Source organism: Vulpes lagopus, chromosome 2 (assembly GCF_018345385.1).
Source record: "Vulpes lagopus strain Blue_001 chromosome 2, ASM1834538v1, whole genome shotgun sequence".
In the NCBI taxonomy this organism is placed as follows: domain Eukaryota; kingdom Metazoa; phylum Chordata; class Mammalia; order Carnivora; family Canidae; genus Vulpes; species Vulpes lagopus.
Window position 1 is genome coordinate 83,322,763 of NC_054825.1, and position 22,754 is coordinate 83,345,516.

General features: G+C 41.3%; 1 protein-coding gene across 10 annotated transcripts in view; it reads left to right on the forward strand.

The window, feature by feature from the left end:
* The window catches only part of EYA4 (EYA transcriptional coactivator and phosphatase 4), a 318,816-nt gene that overhangs the window by 19,241 nt on the left and 276,821 nt on the right, over nucleotides 1-22,754 (forward strand). For 4 of the 10 annotated variants that reach the window (XM_041743334.1, XM_041743329.1, XM_041743335.1 and 1 more), the window contains exon 1: nucleotides 16,175-16,573. The exons of 1 other annotated variant lie outside the window; for it this stretch is intronic. The gene's annotated coding sequence lies outside the window, so the exon portion shown is untranslated. Of the gene's footprint in view, nucleotides 1-15,486; nucleotides 15,648-16,174; nucleotides 16,574-22,754 lie in introns of those variants that run through there. 5 more of the 10 variants (XM_041743333.1, XM_041743332.1, XM_041743338.1 and 2 more) reach the window with 2 other exon arrangements.

Genomic DNA, 22,754 nt, shown 5'->3' on the forward strand with positions numbered 1-22,754 from the left:
TAGTATTTTGGTAGTGATTCTTCTTTCCCTACCTGCTCTTTAGCCATTGAACTTTCTAAAATTTAAAAAAAAAATTTTTTATTTATTATTTATTATAGTCACAGAGAGAGAGAGAGAGAGAGAGAGGCAGAGACACAGGCAGAGGGAGAAGCAGGCTCCATGCACCGGGAGCCTGACGTGGGATTCGATCCGGGGTCTCCGGGATCGCGCCCTGGGCCAAAGGCAGGCGCCAAACCTCTGCGCCACCCAGGGATCCCGCCATTGAACTTTCTAGAAGCAGAGACTAGGAAAAGTAACTTTTTCTCTCTACTTTAGACTTGGAGAACTCAATCAATTTACCTGTGGTTATTCTAGTTTATAAGTGCACAGAATTAACAATAAAACTTGGATTCACAGAAGTTTCCAAGTGGTATTAGTGTAAAGATAATGTTTTAAGTACTAAGAATCAGAAGCATCATATTATCAAAAATAACCAAGATGTAAACATAAACCAGCAGCAGGCTCTAAATAGAGCAAGAAATTGACTAAGCATGTCTTTTGTTATTCTCCTTTTGTTTGACTCTCTTCCCTTGGGGTCTGAGGCTCCTCTCTTGAACCATTCTGGTTCCAATTTATCTCCACTGTGCCACTTCTCCCAGACATATGCTTCCCCGGCCATTCAAACACTGTATCTCCCTAGCCCATATCAAAACATCTTTACTATGTGACACAATTAAAGTGTGACCCACTTTGCTATCATCACACCAGAAAAAGAAAGTCCCACTAAGATAGCTTAAAAACATTTGGAACCACCTATCCAAAGATATGTCCACATGAACAAGTGAATCTTGGCTTAACTCAAAGAAACCAGTTCTTAATAGTGGAATGTTAGGAATCCCTCACAGAGCTGTGGGTGAGACATTTTAGGAGAAAACAAATGTTCTTAATAGATCATGTCAGTCAAGACTATCAATGACTATATAGCCCTGTGGGCATTTCCAATCCTAATTAAACACATCCACTCGTGTGTTATATTCATGTGGGTTTAATTGATTTTTCCCAGTACTTTTTTCACTACGTGTTATTATGTCTACCAACATGACTCACTTCTTCCCCTCCTCCCATCACTTGAAAGTTGTTACAGGACACCATCTGAAAAACGGCCATATTCACACACCCATGATAAGCTGGACCTGAAAAGTAATTATCCTAGATTAGCACAGGTCCTCTGATGCTATATTAGCAGCCAGGACCATGTACGCAGTTGCTCCCTGACCCTCAGTTACTCTTCACAGAAAATCTGCAGAAATATGAGTAGAGTAGTCCTTATGCTATTGGTTTAATTTACTTACCATTTATAGACCTGGTCTCAGTTGGGAAACAGATTTATTTAGTCACTAAGAAATTCATCCAACCTAAGTACATATTAGGCAACAATTAAATGCTTATTCATTGGCTGGCAAACAAGGCAGGGGGAGCAGTAAAATCAATGCAAAAACAGGAGCAGGTCTTTAGAAATAACCACAGAGCTGCATCCCCTTTTTCTGCAAATTAGAAAACTGAACAGAGAGGTTAAATGTCAACAAGTGGTGGCCAAAGTAGACCTGGTACCCAAGACTCTGGATTCCTATGTATTGTTTCTTCCACTATGCTTTCTGGTCTATGTATTCAAAGGCAAAACTAAGGCATAAAACACAGCATGATGCTGAAGCTATAAAGTTTGATCACCCATTGATAGGAAGAGCTGCATATCCCAATTATAGATATACACCTTAAAATATACTTCATTCTCTGACTCTGTGACTGTGTGTTTATGATAGCTTCGACTCTTACAGAGTTTTCATATATGTATTTAATAATTGTTATTTCTAGTTCTAGAAAGAATCACAAATTTGTTTGCAGCTGGATCAACAACTGGGTGATGAGATAAACCTAAGTGTCCTGGGATGGAAGAGATTTCTATATGAGAGTCATCACCTTGAGTCATTCTGCTTGCTATGTGTGCCAGTAACAATATAATACACGAAGTGTTCAGAACAGGTTCACCAGCGATTCAAGTATAGAAGAAGCTGACTAGTAGTGTTACAGGCGATGCCAAGAATCAGAAAATTGAGGAAATCAAGTGTGAAGTGATTAGTCTGGTGTTGGTATGATGTTATTTGTACTGAAATTAAGAGTTAAAAGTTGGAAAACTGGAGAGCATGGTGGAAATATTTGGATAAAACACGGAAGGCCACCAATTTGTATAGTGCATATCATATCTTTTTAAAAATTATTCTTTGTTTTGCTTTTTTGTAAAGTACGGATTCATTGCCTAATGCCAGGATATGACAGTTAGTTTCGCACATATTGATGATTCCTATTGGCTCACTAATTTGCAATCCGTGGACTTTAATATTAAGTTGCCTTTCATTTTGATTTCAAGGGCATTAATATTTGATTTCAAGGGCTATAAATCATGGTTCAATTAAAACCTGATTTATGTAAACTTTCTAGTAGGAAGCAAAATTGAAACATTCTAATCATTGAGGGAAAATACTCTGGTCCTCTTGCACCTGTTGGAGACTAAATGAGTCCCTCCTAACCTCTTTCTGTATAAAAAAAAGACAACTCTGCCAACTAGTAGGCATTGGTTTTGCATCTTTTAGGGAAGCCTGATAAACACATCAGGGATTAGTCACAGCCAGGCACAGATGGAATTCCCCAAGTGCTCTCTGCTCTACCTAACCATTACACCACTTGCCCTTGCCTTGTGTGTGCTGCCATGTCTATGACTTTTTACAATAACCACTTCAAAATGGAGGATCCTCAGGAATGAAATGAAAGAGTTAAAATGGGCTACATCCAAATGAGAACCCAAAGCATGGAAATTATGGGTTTGGGGAAAATGTTTTCTTGGTTTATTTGATTAACACTTTGTCACTGAGGAGAATTTTCCTTTGAGGTTTCTTATTCTGGATAGTTTTAAATGTAATTGGTTTAAGTGATACTTTACTTAAATATATCTTAAAAAGAAATCTGCCACTAACTATAAAATTTTCATGTTCGGTCCAATTGACTTCAAAGTCATCCAAAATGCTTATTCCCAAGTGACACCTATCAATCTCTGACTGTGCTCCTGATGGAGACTGACATCTGAAACCAACAATTAAAGTCACCTAATGCCAGGACTCTTTAAGGACTGAAGGGCTTTGCAGTACCCTATCAAAGAGGCTCATAGCCAACTCATACTATGATTGTTTCTTATAAGTGTGGTGGGAGGACTAATTTCTTGACACTCGTTTAACATTACAGGAAAATAATTTTCAGAGCCAAAAGGCCATTCTTTGCCAAATCAACACATTCAAAATAGCATGTTTTAATGTAAAACTGAAAGTATCATTAAGGCTTTGACTATTTTTTGTGTATTTTATAATCATCCTGCCCTTGTTCTCTCGTTTATTTATGTGAGATTAAAGGATATTAAATTTAAAACTTGCCTTTAAGTAAAAGAAGAGCTACAGAGAGGGTAAGAAAGAGGGAGAGGGGCGCCTGGGTGGCTCAGCGGTTGAGCGTCTGCCTTTGGCTCAGGGCATGATCCTCGAGTACCAGGATCGAGTCCCATATCTGGCTTCCTGCAGGGAGCCTGCTTCTCCCTCTGCTTATGTCTCTGCCTCTCTTTCTGTGCCTCTCATCAATCAATAAATAAAATCCTTAAAAAAAAAAAAAAAAAAAGAACGAGGGAGAAAGAGAGAGAGAGAGAAATTAGATACGTTCCCATTCAGATTGAGGTATAACAAAGCAATTATCGGGATCCCTGGGTGGCGCAGCGGTTTGGCGCCTGCCTTTGGCCCAGGGCGCGATCCTGGAGACCCTGGATCGAGTCCCACGTCGGGCTCCCGGTGCATGGAGCCTGCTTCTCCCTCTGCCTGTGTCTCTGCCTCTCTCTCTCCCTGTGACTATCATAAATAAATAAAAATTACAAAAATAAAAAAAAAAACAAAGCAATTATCTTGGTCTGTGATGTAGAAGTCTCAAAACTCATGCAGCCATGACTACCTAAAATCTCAGGAAAGGTGGTTTGAGGGGAACCAAAAAAAATATCATTAGTATTAGGCTCTAAATTTAAGATTGTATTAATTTATTTATGCAACAAACATTACTATTTTCCATGTCCTAAAATGATGCTGAGACTATGAGTTATGGATGATGTCAAAGGAACTCTTGCTGAGAGTGGGAAGTGGACACCTTTACCTATGACTGCAACTTGAATCAACATGTAATTCTTTTATCCAACCCTACCTCTTTTCCCTCTACTTCCTACCAGTTAGGCAGCCTCTTATCCTCTTTCTTCACTTGATGTTCACCCTTAAGAATAAGTTACCAGGACCACATCAAATTGATTAGAAAGATTTAAAGGAACTTTTTAAAAATTTTAAAAGATATTTTATTTATTTATTCATGAGAGACAAAAACACACACAGAGAGAGAGAGAGGCAGAGACACTGGCAGAGGGAGAGTTAAGGTCTTCACAGGGAACCGGAGGCGGAACTCCATCCCAGGACCCCAGGATCACTCCAGGACCCCGCAGGCAGATGCGAAACTGATGAATCTTAATTTCCTGTTACATAAGCAAAAATAGGGCAGCCCAGGTGGCTCAGCGGTTTAGCTCCACCTTCAGCACAGGGTGTGATCCTGGAGACCCGGGAAGGAGTCCCAGGTTGGGCTCCCTGCATGGAGCCTGCTTCATGAGACAGCATGAAGCATTCTCTCTCTCTCTCTCTCTCTCTCTCTCTCTCTCTGTGTGTCTCATGAATAAATAAAATCTTTAAAAAAATAACATAAATAGCATATAAAATTACTGTTAGGAATTTGGGAGAGAGAAGCATACCATTTTTTTGCTATTGCTTTTATTTGTTTTGGGAACTAAATTATTTCTATATCAAAGATTTCATTGTAAATAATAGGTTTTATTTTGACATAGAGAAAAACTGACTTTCAGCTAGAAAACCGAATAGGATAAATGGCACTTTGAAGTTTAGTATCAAACAGGGTACTAATAGAGAATAGATATAATATTTTTGAAGATGAACTAGAGGGAGAAATTTTCAGTTAAATATCTCATTTTTTTAGATGATATTAATCCATTCCCATTTGTAAAATGTCAAGTAAACATTCAGAAGGATATTTTAAGGCCATTGTGCAGGAAGAGACTTATGGATGTGAATTGCAAGGCAATTGACTTAGCAAAAAGTACCACTATCACTACTTTGAGATGATGACTTCTAAATTGTAGGTCACAGTCCCAGAGGGATAACTGTTATAATTAGATTATTTATGAAGAAATAGGCCCAAATGCTGGTGAGATATCACAAAGTATTTTGTTACACTCTTGATGTTGCTTAGAAATACATTAGAAACATAAGAGAGATGGTTGTTCTATCTTTGCCCAGAATTATGGTTCATCAGCATCGGGAATAGGATTGCAGTTTTGGTGACTATACTCCATGAAAAATCTGATGAAATTTTTGGGAAAGTCTAAACAAAAGGCAACACTGGTTGAGCTTTGTGTTCTTGTCTTTGTTTTATAAGATGATTGGACTCTTCAGTTTGTTCACAAGAAAATTCTTGAGGCCTCTTCATAGAACTTCATCAAGTCATGAAGTTATGAAGAAGCATTTAAGAATATTTTAAAAAGAGAACAATCTTTGCAAGAAAAGGTTTTTTATTAAGTGTGTGAACTAACTCATATAAATAATGAGTATTAATAACTGAGGTTTTGGGGTCATCTTAATATGCAAAATGGCTTATTTGGTAAGCTATTCCACATCCTAGGTTGTTACATAAATTTTAAAATCAAGAAAAGAGCCACAAACATTGACTTTTAAACTGGTGTACCATATTTGAAAGTGTAGTTCCATAGGTACTGAGCTGAGTAATCCTTTATGAGTTTCGATATGAAAAATTATTCATCATCACTACTTTAACAGAAATGCTAAGAACATTAAAATAATAGATTTGCTGTTTAATGATTTGAGGGATCTAAATGAAATACAGATTGCAAAATTGAAGAAACAAAACATTTTCTTTTATGTTTGATCATGAATGGCACCAAGGTACAGTTTGTAGACTTCATAACAAGCAGTAAAGCTAGACTAGGAGTTAATCTAGCTAGTTACCTATAGTATACAGACCACCGATGGCCTTGAGAAGCTATTTCTTATAAGCACACTTTAAAGTTACAATGACATGAAAAAGGAGCTAAATCAAGTTTTCACTTGTTTTGAAATACAACCCTCAATGAGGCATTGTTTGCATATTGAACTAAATGCATAAACAATACGCTGTGGGTTTAATTTGTGAAATGAATGTAAGTCTTGATGAGCAGTGATGTTTGCTATTTGGAAATAGAAAACTACTTTTAATTTTACATTCATTTGAGGATTGACACAAGCATAAGATATTGAGGCTCCCCAAGTTAGCTTGAAGTTTGACATTATTCTCAGCAAGAATTAAAATAATAGCACAAAAACTGATTAAAGGTTATATGGTATAGGTTATGAAGTTTGATTAAAAAACACCTAATGAAAATATTTTTAAATGCTATGATAATAAAACTACAAATTAAATATTTTCAGTTGTTGACAATGGGTTCCTAAAGCCATGCACAACTGTGTCCTCAGTCTAGATTACCACCAGTCCTTCACTGGGTGTTATGCTATATATGTTGGCAAATTGAACTCCAATTTAAAAAAAAAAAAAGATTACCAGTCCTTGTGTGTTGTATATGTACCATACTTTGTTTTCAGTTCGATAGCCTTTTAAGTATCACAGCAATGTGTTCAAATGTATTTAGCGTTGTTTTGCTACTTAATATAAATATATTGATAAGAAATGTTATCTAATCATAATTAAAATATATTACAAACTATAATTAAATTATAAACTATAATTCAGTAATAGAAGAAATAAATTTGAATATTTATATAATATTGATAAAGCAGTCACATTATCAAACATAAACATCTTTGAGTTTTGTTGTGATACTAAAGATAAAACTGTAAATTCAAGTCATGCTTTACCTCAAAAATAATATGAATTTTAAATTAAAAAAACAGTATTTTATGTACACACATAACACTTCTGGTTTGTTCTTATTTGTCAGTTGCAACTTGCTGCTCAATTAATATCCAGCTTCTTATTAATAAAAAGGATAGGTCACAGTCTCTTGATTCCTGAAATTTGATACCATAATAAATGGATCTAATCATTCCATCTTTGTAGTAATATTTTGAATTATATACTATGGGAAACTTATACCAAAAATTGTTCTATGAGTTTCCAATTTTATCCAGAAAATAAAGGGTGCTACAAAGAATTGATCTGAAAAAAAGAGTTGGAAAGAAACTGGGGATAGGGGAGTCATTAAAAAAGCGAACCTTGTCAATTATGTTACTTCTCCATTAGTTGTATATTTTAGAAAACTAATATTATATTTATGTTCCTGTTCAAAATGTGTCATCCACAGGCACAGTAATAGACACATGTTATGCTCAGTAACTTTAATCAGTGTGGGAAGAATTGAGAAACCTCTGTTCCATTTCCATCTCCCCACATTTAATGAGCAAACAAATCACTTAACCTCTCTTCAACCAGAGTTTCATAGCTAGAGAATGAGAAGATTGGGCTACACTATGACCAAACTTACCTATAGGTTTATAAAAGCAGTTATTCTATGACAAGTATTATCTTACTGTTACTGAAAAAAGAAATGAAATCTATTACCTGGAACTTTCAGGTGGGTTGCTGACAAGGGTAGAGTGGGCAAGTTAGAGAAACAGTGGAAGGAATTCATAAAAATGAATATTTTTTAAAATGCAAGATTCCTAAAATTCTGGCCCTGGAGATCCTTTTGCCCTATTTTAAGTTACATGATCATTCAAAATAGTATGGACACTTTTAATAGCTATTTATGTATAGGATAAAAATATGATTAAAAAATAAAAGTGGGTAAGAAAGAAGAAAGATAAGATGGGGCGTAAGTGGTATAAGACACAAGACTGGAACAAAAGCACATTCCATAGCAACCTATACATACCTTGCTGGAGATGAAGCCCAAATGTGGCTTTAGACTTTTTAGCAGGAAATCAAAAAGAGAAACTTGATTAGTTACACAATTCTCAGTGCCTTCAAGATATAAACAGTCTCTAATTCTGATGATACCAAAACTTCTTTATCCTCACACACACACTACACGCACACACACACACACACACACACACACACACACACCAGCGTGTGATGTCATAAATGAATTCTCAACAAAAGTCTATGAATTAGATGCCATAACTCCTTCTATGGCCTATTGTCACTTTTAGGCTTTCTTTTTTCTCCCCCTCTCTTCTCTTTCTCTCTTTTTCTTTTTTAAATTATAGCCATGCCAATTAATACAAAGGCATATTTCATTGAGACCTAGGTAATACAAAAAGGCTTAGACAGTATGTATGCAGTATATTTATTAAAGAACTATCATTGATTTATTCAGCCCGTTTTTCTGTCTTGCCTACTGAGTGTAAGATTCTACATTAAGCACTCCGAAGGACCCAAAGGTGAATAAACTAAGTAGACTGTTATCCCCATCTAGCACGTAACCATGGAGGAGTTCACAAAAGAGCAAAGATCATCTGCGGTGGGGTGGCTGAGAGCAAAGCAAATAGTTCTGGAAAGAGGATGGGACGAGAGAGTGGAAGCTCTGGAATGTGAGGACAAAGGTTTATCTGCTTCCCCCACCCCCCAGCGCCCCTCCACCCCAGCTGCTCTGCCAAAAAAATAAAGTAGTGGCACGAACAGAACTGTGTTGTAAAATGAGTAATCTGATAGAAGTGGGCAAAGGCATTAGAAATGGGAAAATCAATTGTATGGCTATTTAAATAGTCTCTGTGAAAGTAAACGAAGCAGAGATTAAGTTAGCATTAAAAAATACGAAGGAAGGGATAAAGCAAAGCTTATCACATAAGTGAGACCTCTAGGATTCAGCAACTAATTGGATGACCAAGGCTAAGGAATGAAAGGACTCATTTGTACCTCCAGGTGGCTGGGAGGTTATTTGTGCCATTAACAGGTAAGGGAACACGGGGAGAGGAGTATCTTGTTCTGGAAAAGGCTGGAATGAAGAGACAATGGCTTCTGTTTTTCTTGTATTGAATTATACACATTCCTAGGCATAGACACTCTTCATGATCTAAAGGCCAGGTCTGAATGGTACCTCCTTTATTCCCTCAGATGAAAGCAAACTCTTTCTGTTCTGAACTAAAGTAGTATGCTTGTCGATGTTTCTCTTAAGAGGCTTGACACTTTCTCTCTCTTGTAATAACTATTTTTAAATGCCCTAGTTTCTGCTCTAGACTAGAATTTTCTGGAGGACGGCAACTGTGTCTGGTTCATCTCTGTACCTCCTTACATGGGGTAAGCATGCTTGAATGCTAAGAGCAGATGCTAAGGGACAGCAACAGTTAAATGGCCAGAATGGATTCAAGGCAAGGATAAAGGAGGAGTTAGAGGGCTGGAGATGACCAAGGCTAGAGTTGAGCCACAGAAGCCAAGGAGAAGAAAGTTCCAATGAGAAGCTTGTCAGTGGGGGCCATTCATCAAAGAACAGGTCTGCAGGGAAGACTGGGGAAAGGATCTGACAGTGAAAGCAGAGGGGCTTAGGAACTTGATATCCTGAAACCCAGAGTGAAAACCAGGCCATGCCACCAGGCTCTGGATTCCCTCAGGACTGACGTCCTAGGTGGCTTCAGTCCTGGCTGTCAGGAATAATTTTTTGGCAATGCGCCAACATGGGGGAAAATTAGAAACGTTTATGGGTTGCTTTCTTTTAAAATAGCTTCATAGGCTCAACGGGGGCAAAAGATCCATCGTTATTATTTAGATTGCCTCTTATTTGAAGGTTCAAGAGAAAAGTGCTATGCCATTTTAAGCACTCAACTGTTCAAAAGAGGCAGAAATGGGGAGCAACAGCATGAAGACCTCCCCAAGGCTTTGTCTCACGTGACTGTATAGCACTTTATAGACCACAAAGTTCTTTCACTTGCACTGGTTCACTTCATCTTGAAACAAAGGAGTGTAGGCTCATCCTTATATTTCAGAAAGACAAACTCATATCTGTGTGGTGGATTAATGGAAGAGAGTGTAGAGGAGGAGGATGGCAGGTATGTAGAATCTGGCCTGGGGAGGCAGCAGTGAAAAAGAAATGGAAGGAAAGATAAGGAGACACTGCTAATAAAAACAAACAAACAAACAAACAAACAAACAAACAAAACCTTATCTTGCTGACTCTTTGCATATGGAAGGTAAGAAAGAGTGAGGATGAATTCAAAGTGTAAGAAAGGGTGAGGACAAATTCAAAGTTTAAGAAAGAGTGAGGACGAATTCAAAGTGTTGGGCCTCTATAAAGGTGGTGCCATTAACAAAATTAAATCAAGAAGAGGAGTCAGTGGATGAACCATGCATTCAACTTTGAGTATGTTCAGCTTGAGATGCCCAGATCTTTAGGAAGAAGATTTATGTTCTAAAGTTACCTACTTAGATGAAAAGAAGGGATTATAGAACTGAATGAAATTGAAAAGAAGAGAGGAAATAAAAAAAACTTACGACTATTTTTTTTCTTTAGCAGAATTAAGAGAAAAAAAGGAAACTCCGTAGGGACTACAGAAGTATAATCAGGGGATAAACACAGAATCATGGAAGACAAAAGAGGACAAGGCTATTGTAAGTTAGGAGAAGGCTGTCAATACCAAATGCTTCCCGGAAGTCAAGAGTGATGAAGAAGAAATGACCATTAGAAGACCACTGATGATTTTAAGAGAACAGTCTCTGTAAAGAAAAGAGAATGAAGTCAGATTTCTAGGACTTAACAAGGTGGAGAAATAGATGCACTGAGGGCTGACCGCTTATTTTGAGATGGCTGGTAGCAGAATAAAAGAATCAGGTGAACGGGAAAGTCATTTTTAATGTGTGTTGGGGGCAGGGGTGAGAATATAAAGCTAATATAAAAAAATATTGTTTAAAGATATGGTTTCTAAATGTGCTCTAGGGCATAGTGAAAAGAACAATTTTCAGTTGTATTAAAATATTTTCATTAACAAATATTCAGACTAAATGAGTAGTTGCAATTTAGTAGTTTTTCTAACTTTGAGATTTTATAAAAGAAATAAGAGTAGGACAATGGAGGTAACGGAGTTGACAATGCCAAACACATTACCTTAAAATTTTCAAATTGATTTATTTGACCTTCATAATATGGGCACTTTTGAATTATAATCGTTAGACTTTGGGGACTTTGGAATTATAATCAGTGGTCATTTTTTATAAGTATATGAAAATCAAGAGGATATGTAATAAAGAGTTGCATAAAAAATCAATTAGATCTTTCCTTATTTGAAATGTAGGTAGTTATAAGCCAATGAAATTAAGAGGACAATCAAGTGATATTGTTCATATATTGATTATTATTATTATCACTTAGATCTATGCATCTGAAGTCCTTGAGAAATCTAGATTGTTACAGTATGCCAAAAGGAACTCTGAAGTGAAAATAGAGAAAAAAGTTACATATAAGTTTGTTAGAATATGAAAGTAGCATGAGTTGGTGGGAATTTGCAATGAAGCCAAAACATAAGGCCATAGAAAAAAAATTTTTTTTATTCTAGTATGCTTGTAAGACCATACCTGGAACAATGTGTTCAATGTGGGATACGTCTTAACAAAAAACGAACATCTAGGAAACTGGAAATAGTTCAGAGATAAGCAATAAGAATGATTAAGGAAGGGCTTGGAGAGATTTTGCTGAAATAAGATTAAAAGGCCTTACACTTGTTTAATGTGGCTCCCAGAGGACTAAAAGTGGGCGTGATATCTGTTTATAAACATCTGAAGGTTGGGTGTAAACGTGAAAGATAGAGCAGAATTGCATAATATGATAAAAGGATTTAACCTGAGAAAAAATTTTCAAGAGAGAATTTAAAAGTAAATATAATGGGGCTGTCTCCCAGAGTGTGCATTTATTTCCCTTTCTTTAGCGACTTGGCCAAGAATGAGGAAGTTGAGTAGAAAGCCCTACAGAAGAGAATGATCCAACAGGTCCCCTGCAGATCCAATTTCTTCACTTTCACAAGCCAGTAGAAACCTTTTCAAGCTTGATCTGTTTGTATAAAATTACTCAGAACATGTGTTTATTTACAGATTTTAGTAAACCAGCAGCATAGAGCTTGAGATTCCCAGGCAATTGTGTCTTATTCTCATTTGTTCCCATAATCTGTCTTTGGTAGAGTCCTTGAGCAAAACGGTGTTAAACCTAGTTCATATTGATGCTGCCCTCTGAAAGGTCGTTCTCTCAAAGCTTAAATGGTTTGCTTAGAGTTTACTAAGAAACAATTGAATGACTTTGTTTTTTAAGCATTGTGTCTACTTCCAGCTGGAGTTCAAAGTATACCAACAGAGTGACTCAAAAGATCTATTTTGGGATTATTTCTATAAGCATCCAGTCTTCTGTTTTCATTTGTTGGTGACTGTAGTGTCTCCTCAAAATTTTTTAGCATAAAGTTTGTTCTGACTGAAGTGATGGAATGGTTTTCCCTTAAGGTTGCTTTGAAATGAAATTAAAATAAAAATTATGTTTTGGATTATGAGCTCCTACAGGGCTTTGTCTTCTATAAAACCCAGTGCCAAACAGTACTATGCACACTTGAAAAATAAACAAATAGTAGATGACAACTGCAGAAGCATCCCATCCTGGAGGGGTTGGCTAAATGAATTGCTAATAAGGGAATCTTAAATTTCCACTGATTTTCACTATAAAGTCACATTCTTTTTTGCTTCCAAACAAATGTCTTTTTCTCAGATTAAGTCGGACATTTATGGATAATCTGAGGGCCTGATTCATGTCATGTAGGATCTGCCAGTGTTTCTGAATCGCTTCCAGAATTTTCCAGCAGATTTCAGAATCTTCCCACCCATCTTTTCAGGCCCTTTGACCCCCCTCTCATTGTTCTACTTTTCTCCTTTCCTCTTCATTGCCTTGTAGAACTTTGTTGCAGTACCGGTCTGGGCCAATAGATGCTGCCACCTCAGGAGGTTAAGGGTTGGAATGTTGCTTTTTCAGAGGTTAAGGCCTAAGATGAAGTGTGAGTGTTGAGGGAGCAGAGGGAAGGAGAGGGTAATGGGTAACTGATAATAGAGTCTCTTTAGAGAGTAATTTGGTTTTTAATTGCGTGCTTATGAGTTGTTTGAATTTTGCCACAAGATACTAAGAAAAACAATAAAAAATAAATTAATTTTAAAAAGACACCTCAACTTCAGGCTCTTCCAATATATTTCAGGCAAGGAAATCAATAATTGAATTAAAACAGAATTTTAAAGGTAACCCCTCAAAGCATCTTGGATTCAACACTTCTCTATGGTAACGGAAAGGAAAGGCTTGAGAATATGTTTTGGAGAACCTGAGGGACATAAGGAATGTATTTCTTTAAACCAGTGTTTCTCAAACTGATGTGTGAAATAATTTTAGGTAGTATAGAATAAATAATTTTTATTTATATAATACAGATTTATTTGCAAGGTCATTTTCCATTTATGGTAAATTATATTGATTTTCCATTTGTGATGATGATATAAAGTTTCCTTTGTCAGATACAAATAGTTTAAAGAAAAATATTAAGTTAAAATAAATTATAGATGATCTAGTAATAATTATAAACGTGATATTCAGTAGAAATGCTGGAAATAATGCTTAAATAGGCAATACATTTTACCTATACAACCTCATAATTGTTTCCTATGCTCAATTTTTTATTTCAAACTTGGACTGAAATATGCCATTTTATATCACTCCTTAGTGTCCATGTAATATATGCACATTTAAGACTAGAGGGACTCAAAGATAGTAATAAGGAGTTGAATACTATTATTGTGATACAATTATAGGTTTTTAAAAATAACTTCTATGAATATATTCTTCTAAAGATGTATAAAATATCACATGGGGAGCAAAGTAAATTGAAAGCAAGGTCAGTCTTGCTGAAAATCTGATTTTAGAAGGGAGTAAAAAGACATGCTAAAAATAATTATATGAACAGTATGCTAAATATGAAATTATATTGTATCCAAATTGTGCATCTCCCCACCTTTAGAGGTCAAACTAATATAATATTTTATATCAAAATGAAATTAAAAAATTGTGGCCTTATGGGGAGAGTATTAAATTCAGCATCGCACTTACTTTTTGCATATTTGGTGTAGTCACTGAAACACACACTGTAGTAAAAATGTTTACCATTTTTCTGACTACTCCATTAATAATAGCATCACAATGGCTAATAGTGGTCTTTAAGCATTACGCAGAGGCTGGTTGGAATTTTAGGTCTGCCATTTATCAGGAAGCTGCTAAAAATTCGAAGTCCTTAATTTTCCCGCTTGTAAAATGAGGGAAAATAAGATCTGCAAAGTTAATTAAGTCTTCCTATTGATATTTCTAACTTATGTGTATATCAACTGACATCTCTTCAGGCTTCAGCTCACACTCCAAATCCTTTCTGCACCAAATCCACCACCAGAACCCTTTTCACCTTGAAAAGCAGAAAAGGGAACATGGTGCCTGGCAAGTCTAAGCCTTGAAAATAAATCTACAAGCAAGATCCACACCCAGTGAGAAGTGAGAGCATCAGTGAGTGCCTTTATCAGTTTCAATTTACAACCTCACCTTTTCCACTGCCTGTTCAGAATTGTGGGTAATCCCCCACTAATTAAAAAATAAATTGTACCTGCAAGAATTCAGTACTGGTTTTTGCTTTTGAACCTGACAGTTTTCGTGTCAGTTGCAAAAGACCAAGATGAAATAAAGAGGGAAATATTTTTCTGACTTTTTACGGAAAAGTATTTGAGTTGACAAAACATTAAAACTCCATTTTCTTTGGATAGGAGTAAATTTTACTAGTTACCTTGTAATTTCTTCTGCCACATTTAAGGCAATGTGGGGAGGTGCTTGTTAAATCATAGGCTTTGTGGTTAGAGTCCGCTGGGTCGTCAAGTTACTTAGGTTTCTTTGGGCCTGGTCTCCCTATCTCTTATATAAGCATCATACGATAACCCGTAACTTTAAAGTTGTGAAAATTAAATGAACTTACACCTACCAAAAGGGACCGGTGTAATGACTGACGATAAATTTTCGGTAAACTAAAACAGTTACGATCTATGTGACAGTTCAAGGAGATGCTCCTAAAATGGACAAGAGGTTTCAGGGAGAGGCAATTCCATGGGTGCAAAATCTGTGTGTCGTGCGTTGACTGCTGTGCCGCAGCCTCCGGTTGTACACACGGAGGTGGGTTCGTTGGAACCTCAGGTCCCATGTGGGCGCCTAATGCATGTGCCGAGGGCCCGGGCTTGAAGTGTCGCTCCGGCAAAGCGCCTGGGGCAGCTCTGACGCCGCCTGACCTTTGCCCGTCTGGGAGGGCGGCCTCCACCTGCGCCGGGCTGGAGGGCCCAGGGCTTCCCAGCAGAGCCTACCGCACGCTGCCGACTCGCTGCCCGCGGGCACCTCCACGCAGAAGGGGGCTTGGTCCCTTCCCGCTGGCCTGGGTTGGCTTCTCTGACGTCGTCGCGGGCAGGCGAAGCCCCTTCTGCGTCGTCCCTGGGTAGGTGGCAAGGAGCCCGGCGGGGGCCCGAGGTCGCCTCCGCCCGGGAGCCGGGCAGCGGCAGCGGCGGGGCGGGAGGCGGCTGCGGGCTACCCCGCAGGAGCAGGTGGGGACGGGCGGAGGCTGCCCCGTCCCGGGGCGCGAGCGCGGTCGCGGGTCCCTCCCTCGTCGCGGGCGGCGGGGGCCGGCGCCGGGCCCGTGGGGGCGGGGCGGGGCGGGGGCGGCGCGGAGGGCGCGGAGGGCGCGGAGCTGGGTGCGGCGCCGCCGGGGACGCCGAGGGTCCCGGGCGGCCCCCGAGCGGCCCCGCGAGCGATGACAGCAGGCGGTCCGCGCGGCCCAGTAAGGAGTCGGTCCCCGCGCGCCGCCGCCCGCCGCCCGCCGCCCGCCGCGGGGCCCCCCGGCGACCTCCAGTGGCCGCGGCGCCGGCGGAGGCGTCCCCCGCCCCCAGCCCCGCGCCAGTGCCAGGCCGCCCGCCCCTCCGCGCGGCGCACGCTCCGGCTCCGGCTCCCGCTCCGGCTCCGGCTCCGGCTCCCGCTCCGGCTCCCGCTCCGGCTCCCGCTCCCGCTCCGGCTCCCGCGCAGAGCCTCGAGGCTGCCCGCGGGCGGCTGTCGCTCGCGTCCGGAGGCGGCGGGGGCCGAGGGGAGCGGGGCGGCGGCGGCGGCGGCGGCGGCGCGCGCGCTCCTCTGCTCGTCCACCCCCGCGCCCGGCCTCGGCTCCCCTCCCCCAGCCGGCTCCCCGCCCCGTCTCTCCCCACGGGCGCACGCCGTGTGCTGGGGGCGGCGAAGGGGATGTCCTGTCTGCAGCAGAGGCTCGGCGCGAAGGGGCAGCTCCGACGCCGGAGCGAGCGCGGGTGAAGAGCGAGCGCAGAGCGCGGCTGCGGCGGGGCAGGCGCCCGCACTTCGGGGCCGGCCGTCCGGGTGCGGGAGGTGAGTGCCCTCGTCGCCGTCCCGCGGGGCCCGGTCTGCGGGACCCTCGACCCGGCTCCGGGAAGCGCGCGGCTCCTCCGGGGGCGGCGGACGCGCGGCCGGACGGGCCGTGGGCGCCGATGGCTCGCGGGCGCCGGGGGCCGAGTGAAGCCCGCCCGGGCCCAGCCCGCCGCGGCCGCAGCGGCTCTCCGTGCCCGGGGGACACCCGCGCCCTCCGGCCTCCCCCGGCTGCGGGGCGGCTGCAGGGCCGCGGCGGGCTGGGGGTGCGCCGCCGCCTGCCAGTGCCCGGGCCCGGCTCGAGCGTCGCCGGCCGGGCCCCCAGCTCCTTCCCGTGCGCTTTGTGGTCTCGATGCCCCCCAGGTAAGCCCGACGCCGGGTGCTGGCCCGGCCCGCGGCCCCGTGGGAACGTGCACCGCGTTGCGCCGGCCTCGAGCCCGAGCCCGCGTCCCTGCTTGTCCTGCGGCGCGGACCGACTGCTTCCCGCGGCTCCGGGCCCGAGGTCGGCGCCTCGCCGGGGGTCTCGCTCCCTGGCTCGGGGCGCGGCGCCGTGGGGGGTCGGGGCTGCGCCGAGCGGGGAGCGGGCTGCGGGGCGCGGGGCTCCCCGGCTCGGGGCCCTCAGGGGGTGGGCGGCCGCGGCGCTGCCCAGGGCCGCTTCGCGCGGTTCCGCGGGGCTGGTTGGGGGCCGCGTGCGTTGCCCGCTTTGCTGTGCGCCACGCGCCGCAGAACTTCGGTTTGGTTCAGCGACGCGTTAGAGACGCGCCTTTCTGTGTTAGGGCTGTCGGGACGGGTCGGGGCTCTCGGGAAACCGGGCGCCGAGCGCCGGGGCCGGGCTGCCGCCGAGCCGGAGAGCGGCCCCCGCTTAGGGTGCAGCGGCTTGTGCTCCGGGCAGTGCGCGCGCGCGCGTGTGTGTGTGTGTGTGTCTGCGTGTGTCTGTGTGTCTGCGTGTGCGGGACGGCGCTGCCTGGACACAGTCTCTTCTCCCCGCTCCCCGCGCCTCTCTCCCCCGCACTCGGGGCCGCGGGTCCCTCGGGAGCCCTAACGCGGGGGCCGGGCCGGGCCGGGCCGGGCCGGGCCGGGCCGGGCAGGGAGGGGCCGGGAGGGGCCGGGAGGGGCCGGGAGGGGCAGGTCCCGCGCCGTCCGGGCTGCGGTGCGGACGAGCGAGGCGCCGCGTGTTCGGGTCCGAGCAGCCCCACGTGGAGCCCCTCGGTGCGCGGGCGCGTGTCGCGGGCGCGGTCTGCGCGGAGGTAACGGGAGTCCGGGTCAAACCCAGTGGGCCGGGGGCCATGAATTCGCTTTCCTGGCTGTCATTCCAGACACTTCCAGAATCCGATACCCCCAGAACCAGCAGGTCAGGTTTCACGTTAAGAAGAGCTCGTGCCTACCAGTTTCTCTCTCCCTTGCCCCTCTTGGCTTGGCGCCCTGGGGCCCGCGCAGGGGAGTAGCGGACAGACCTCCCGGAGCAGGGCACGTCGTCGTCGGCCCGCGCGGCCGCTCTCCGCAGCCTCCTGCGGTGCCGGTGCCTGGGCGGGCCCCTGGGGACCTGGCTGCGGCTCTCAGGAGCCTCTCACGACCGCCCGCGCCGCGTTAGCGGCTCCTCAAGTTCCCTTTACGTGGAGGTGACTGGCGGCATTGAAAGTCGATGGTGTTTTTTGTTGGTTTGTTTGTTTGTTGAGTTCTTTTTGTTTTCGTTTTTAAGACTCCCCCAGGACGAGGATTGTACCTTAGTTTTGAGCAGAAATGTTGCTGCTGCTGCTGCTGCTTCTTTTTCTTCTATACAAGGAGAGGGGGAGGGGAGAGAATCCTACAACAAAATATTTGGTACATGTGTGTTTGAGGAAGCTGCACTGAAAGGCATCTGTGTGTGTGTGTGTGTTTTAAATGACATTATCCCAAGAAATAAGTGACAGTAGTAACAAGAGACAGTTTTCCGTGGAGCTACACTGCCAGAATCTGATTTCTATGGCAACAATACCAAAGGCGGATATAACCGCATCCGTTTTTATTGTTCTTATAAACCATCAAAATAGTTTGTCCCATCCGATTAAAAGTTGTGAGCCATTCGGAGTTAGACCAATTTTTAGAGATAACTGTACAAGAAAGTGAAAGCTTTTGACAGTTACAACTTTGAAAGCGACATAATTAGATTATTTGCAAGCTGCCCTTTTTCTGATTGTTAGGGGCATATCCTTGTCTTTCGTAACAAGTGAAGGTTTAAAATCAACGTAGTTTACAAAAGCCATTTTCCTCTGTCAGTCTCCTGAGAAGAGTACCCTTCAGCATTTTAAGCCCATCATAGAGGTGGTTTCACAAGTATAACTGAAATAAAAAGATTTATATTTTTATTAGGAAATATTTATTTCCTCGGGCATTAGGAAACTCAATTTCTCTTTTACAAAATGGAAATCCTTGTGTGTATATTCATAGGTAATATTTAAATTGTGTTCAAATTTGAAAATTAAAGAAATATAAGCCCTGAGATTTGCATAAGAAGAAATTGGTTCAGGAACAATCATTGTTCTTTTTCGAAAATACAGAGGATCTGCATTCTGGAGGATCTGTAGAAGCTAACTGAAAAAAAAAAAAGAATTGCCTTTCCGTAAAAGTTTCTTTTTTGAAGGGAGGCTGACAGATGAGTCATTTGTCATTTTGCTGTAATTTGTTTTTTCTTCTAAAAAATCTCTTTGAATTAAAAAAGAAAACCCAGTTTCCCGTTTCTAAGAGTTTCCTTTATATTTACGTTGTGATTTGGGGGTGTAAATAAATTCTACATACCCATGGGAAATAGAGTGTCCAGTTTCATGTTTTCAGTCTCTGTTGCAAGCTCTAAATGACTGATGCCATGTCTAAAAATATATTTATGTGGCTTGGTATTTCATTTAAAAAATTTATGTGCTGAAATTAATTTATCCAGGATTTTTTGAAAAATAGAATGGGAGAAAAGCCATAGCTGTTGTTACGAACAGTTAGGATGTTGGAAAGCTCACATTCTAAATTTCAAATAATAAAATTATTTTACTCAATGAAACCTCACATTTTTATAGAGAATTCAAGAAGAGGGGAGATAATCCTTTTCAAGACTTAGTGAAGTGTTAAGTAATTTAAGAGCTCAGGTATTTATTATGTTTTTTCATTATCTTTTTTTTTTTTTTCTGTTAGGTAAATTCAGGAACACTGAACATTCAGTAAAAACAGGCCCCCTTTATAAGGACTTTATTCACCATAGTTCTGTATTGCAGCTGCTGATCATATTTCACCGAGCTGTTAAAGCACTTAAAACCTAAAATTAGGTACTGTCTGGTTGTAAATATTTCAGATCACTTATTTAAGAAACAAACAGAAAAGCGTGGTATTAAAAACAGAAGACGTCTTGAATCTTTTCACTGAAGAACTGAACAAACCTCTATCAAACACCTACTTATTTCAGTGAGAATATAATCACAGCAGTTTCTTTCTTAAATGGATATTATTTGTACGTATTCTAAACTAACCTCTTATAATGTGTCTTCCTATAGAGTATCTTAAAATAATTGTATTCAGAAATACAGTTGGGGGATTTTATTACAGTGGTTACTGGGGGAATGAAATCAACATGAGAAAGAATGGATGATGTTGCAGTGTACCTGCTTCTCTCTTGAATTTTTCCCAGTGAACTAAGAAATGACATGATCTTTCAGGAATTTATTGACGAGATGGATGAGATGCAGTGGTGTATTTACTTGCAGTATGTGTAATACAGCATTCAGTTAGATGTGCTTTAATGTGTGGGGGGGGGGCACTGAATATTCATTAATTTGTACATGGAGCCAAACTTGGCATCATTTAGTTTGAACTTGAGTGGAAGAAAATAAGAATCTCATATTCAAGCACAGTACAAGCAATTTTTGATTGCTTTTAAGAGGTTTGAAGACTTTGTAAACATTACTGTCACCTAATATTGCTCCTGGTACTGCACATTAGTAGATACCTTGGTGATACCCCATTTTACTCGTTGTGATTCTTGCGCGTGTCCAGCTATGTTTCTACTAGTAGAGAGGTACTGAAAATGAATACCACTACCCTTACTACCCTAACTCCTTTTCTGTCTTCCAGAAAAAGAGATGAAATGGATTAATTTAAAAATAGAAACCATTTTGAGTTATCAAAACCACATTTTTATGGTGGTTTAAAATAGTTTCAGAGAGTGCACCTCTGAGTCTCACTGTAACCTTTTCTGTCATTGAAAGGTGCTAATTGATCTTAGGTCACTGACATAATAGTATAGTTTGATATTTGAAACCTTTCAGCATTGGCCTGGCCCTTTTCTCACCCTGAGATTTCAATCCGTGGGTGATGAATAACACCATATTAATGTGTCAGGAATTCTAATTTTTTTCTCTATGTGAAACATTTTAATACAACATGATCATATTTTTAAAACTTTTATTTATGGTTAAGTACATTTATTTTGGTGTACTTTTGGGCCACGGGAAAAAGACCTATATTATCATGTTAGGATTTTTTTTTAATCTTATTCATTCACAGGTAGATAATTTTAGATTGAAAATTTTAGGCACAGTTTGATTGCTGTGATCACATTGGAATACTTTGAAAGTGAAGTTGCATTAAACCAATATTGAATAGCTATTTTGAAATTTCACACCTCATGCATATTTTCTTAAGTATATTCATATCTTAAAGAAGTATATTCTAAAGTAGAAATTGTCAGATTCATTTTTATACACTTGTAATTTTTTCTGTGTAAGTCCTCACCATTGTTGTCATCAATCATCACCATTGTCAATCATTATCATCATCATAACACCATGGCTGACATTTCCTGAGGCTTTACTTTATGCAGAACACTTTAAGGTGTTTATGTGGATTAGCTAATTTTATCTTTTCAACTATGCTATAAATTTGTTTCTTTTATTATTACCATTTTACAGGTGAGGAAACTGAGACCCAGTTATGCAGTGGAATGCAGTCAGGATCCCAATCCTGTAGTCTGACCTCAGAGTCCTTATCATTAATGGTTTCAATGGGCAGTTGCTTCCACCAGCCAGATAGAAGTTCATTTCAGGTGGTCTCCAAACAAAAATTTTATTTTTATAATATTAGTTATGTATTTATTCCTGAGGGTATTAGAAAAATACATAAAATTTCATATTAAACCTATACTTTCACAGATAATATTGTGGAAGAAAAGGGCAAAAAAAGTATTGAAGTAAAGCAAATTAAATTTTAGAAAGTCCCTATTTAAAGAAGCAGATGAAGTAGCAGTGAGCAAAGGCTTGGCTGAAATAGCCAAAATCATGAAGGTTGGTGGCAAATGACTGAATTTGGAGAACGCTTCTCAAATGTCAGGAACGTATGACCGATTTTTTTTTTTAGTATTTAACTCCATGTAGAATTTTCCTCGGCTTTTCAAGCCTCATCCATTGGTAGATGCTATCAAATAGGTTACAGAGTTTTGGTTGCTGTTGTTGTTGTTTCAAGCCTGAATGCTGGTTATGAATCTCAAATCTACACATTTATGTTGAACCAGCTAATAAGAACCGCATAATAATACATTTCTAGAGGCAAGTTTAAATTATAATGGGGTCACCCACATTTTGGAAATACTTTTAGTTTGCATGGATATCATATCAGACTTTACATTTTTAGGGTTTTCTCCAGGTTAATACTTTTGTTTTGCTGTTGATAATCTGTTTTATAACTTGCATGTCTTTTTTCACTAACACAGTGGTTTTCATTTTTAATTTATTTATGTATTGAGCCACAGGCCCCTTTATTCAAGTGAAAACTGACACTGTGCCCACTGGAGAAATATTCACTGCCTTCCCTGAGTGAAATAGAATGTGGGTGGCCCGTGAATCACTCACTAATGCCCTCCAACCATTGCTGGTTCCCAGAATCTCTGTAAGGGTCTTCTAGTATGCGAATGTGTGAAAATCACTGCAAAAGGGTCCTTGAAGAAGGGGGTCCGTTCACAGTACCTGCTGTAGTATGTTAACATGTCATCTACTAAAAAACAAAATAAAAATAACTCTCAAATACCGTAAAGTCTCTCTAGTGTAATAGGTGGGCAAAAGGTATGTCTAGTGTAATAGGTGGGTGAGTCATGTCGAGTTTCCCTTTTGCAGGTTTTCTGTATTCTCATACTTTGCTTCTAGTAGGTAACTTAAGAATGCAAGCCTCAAAA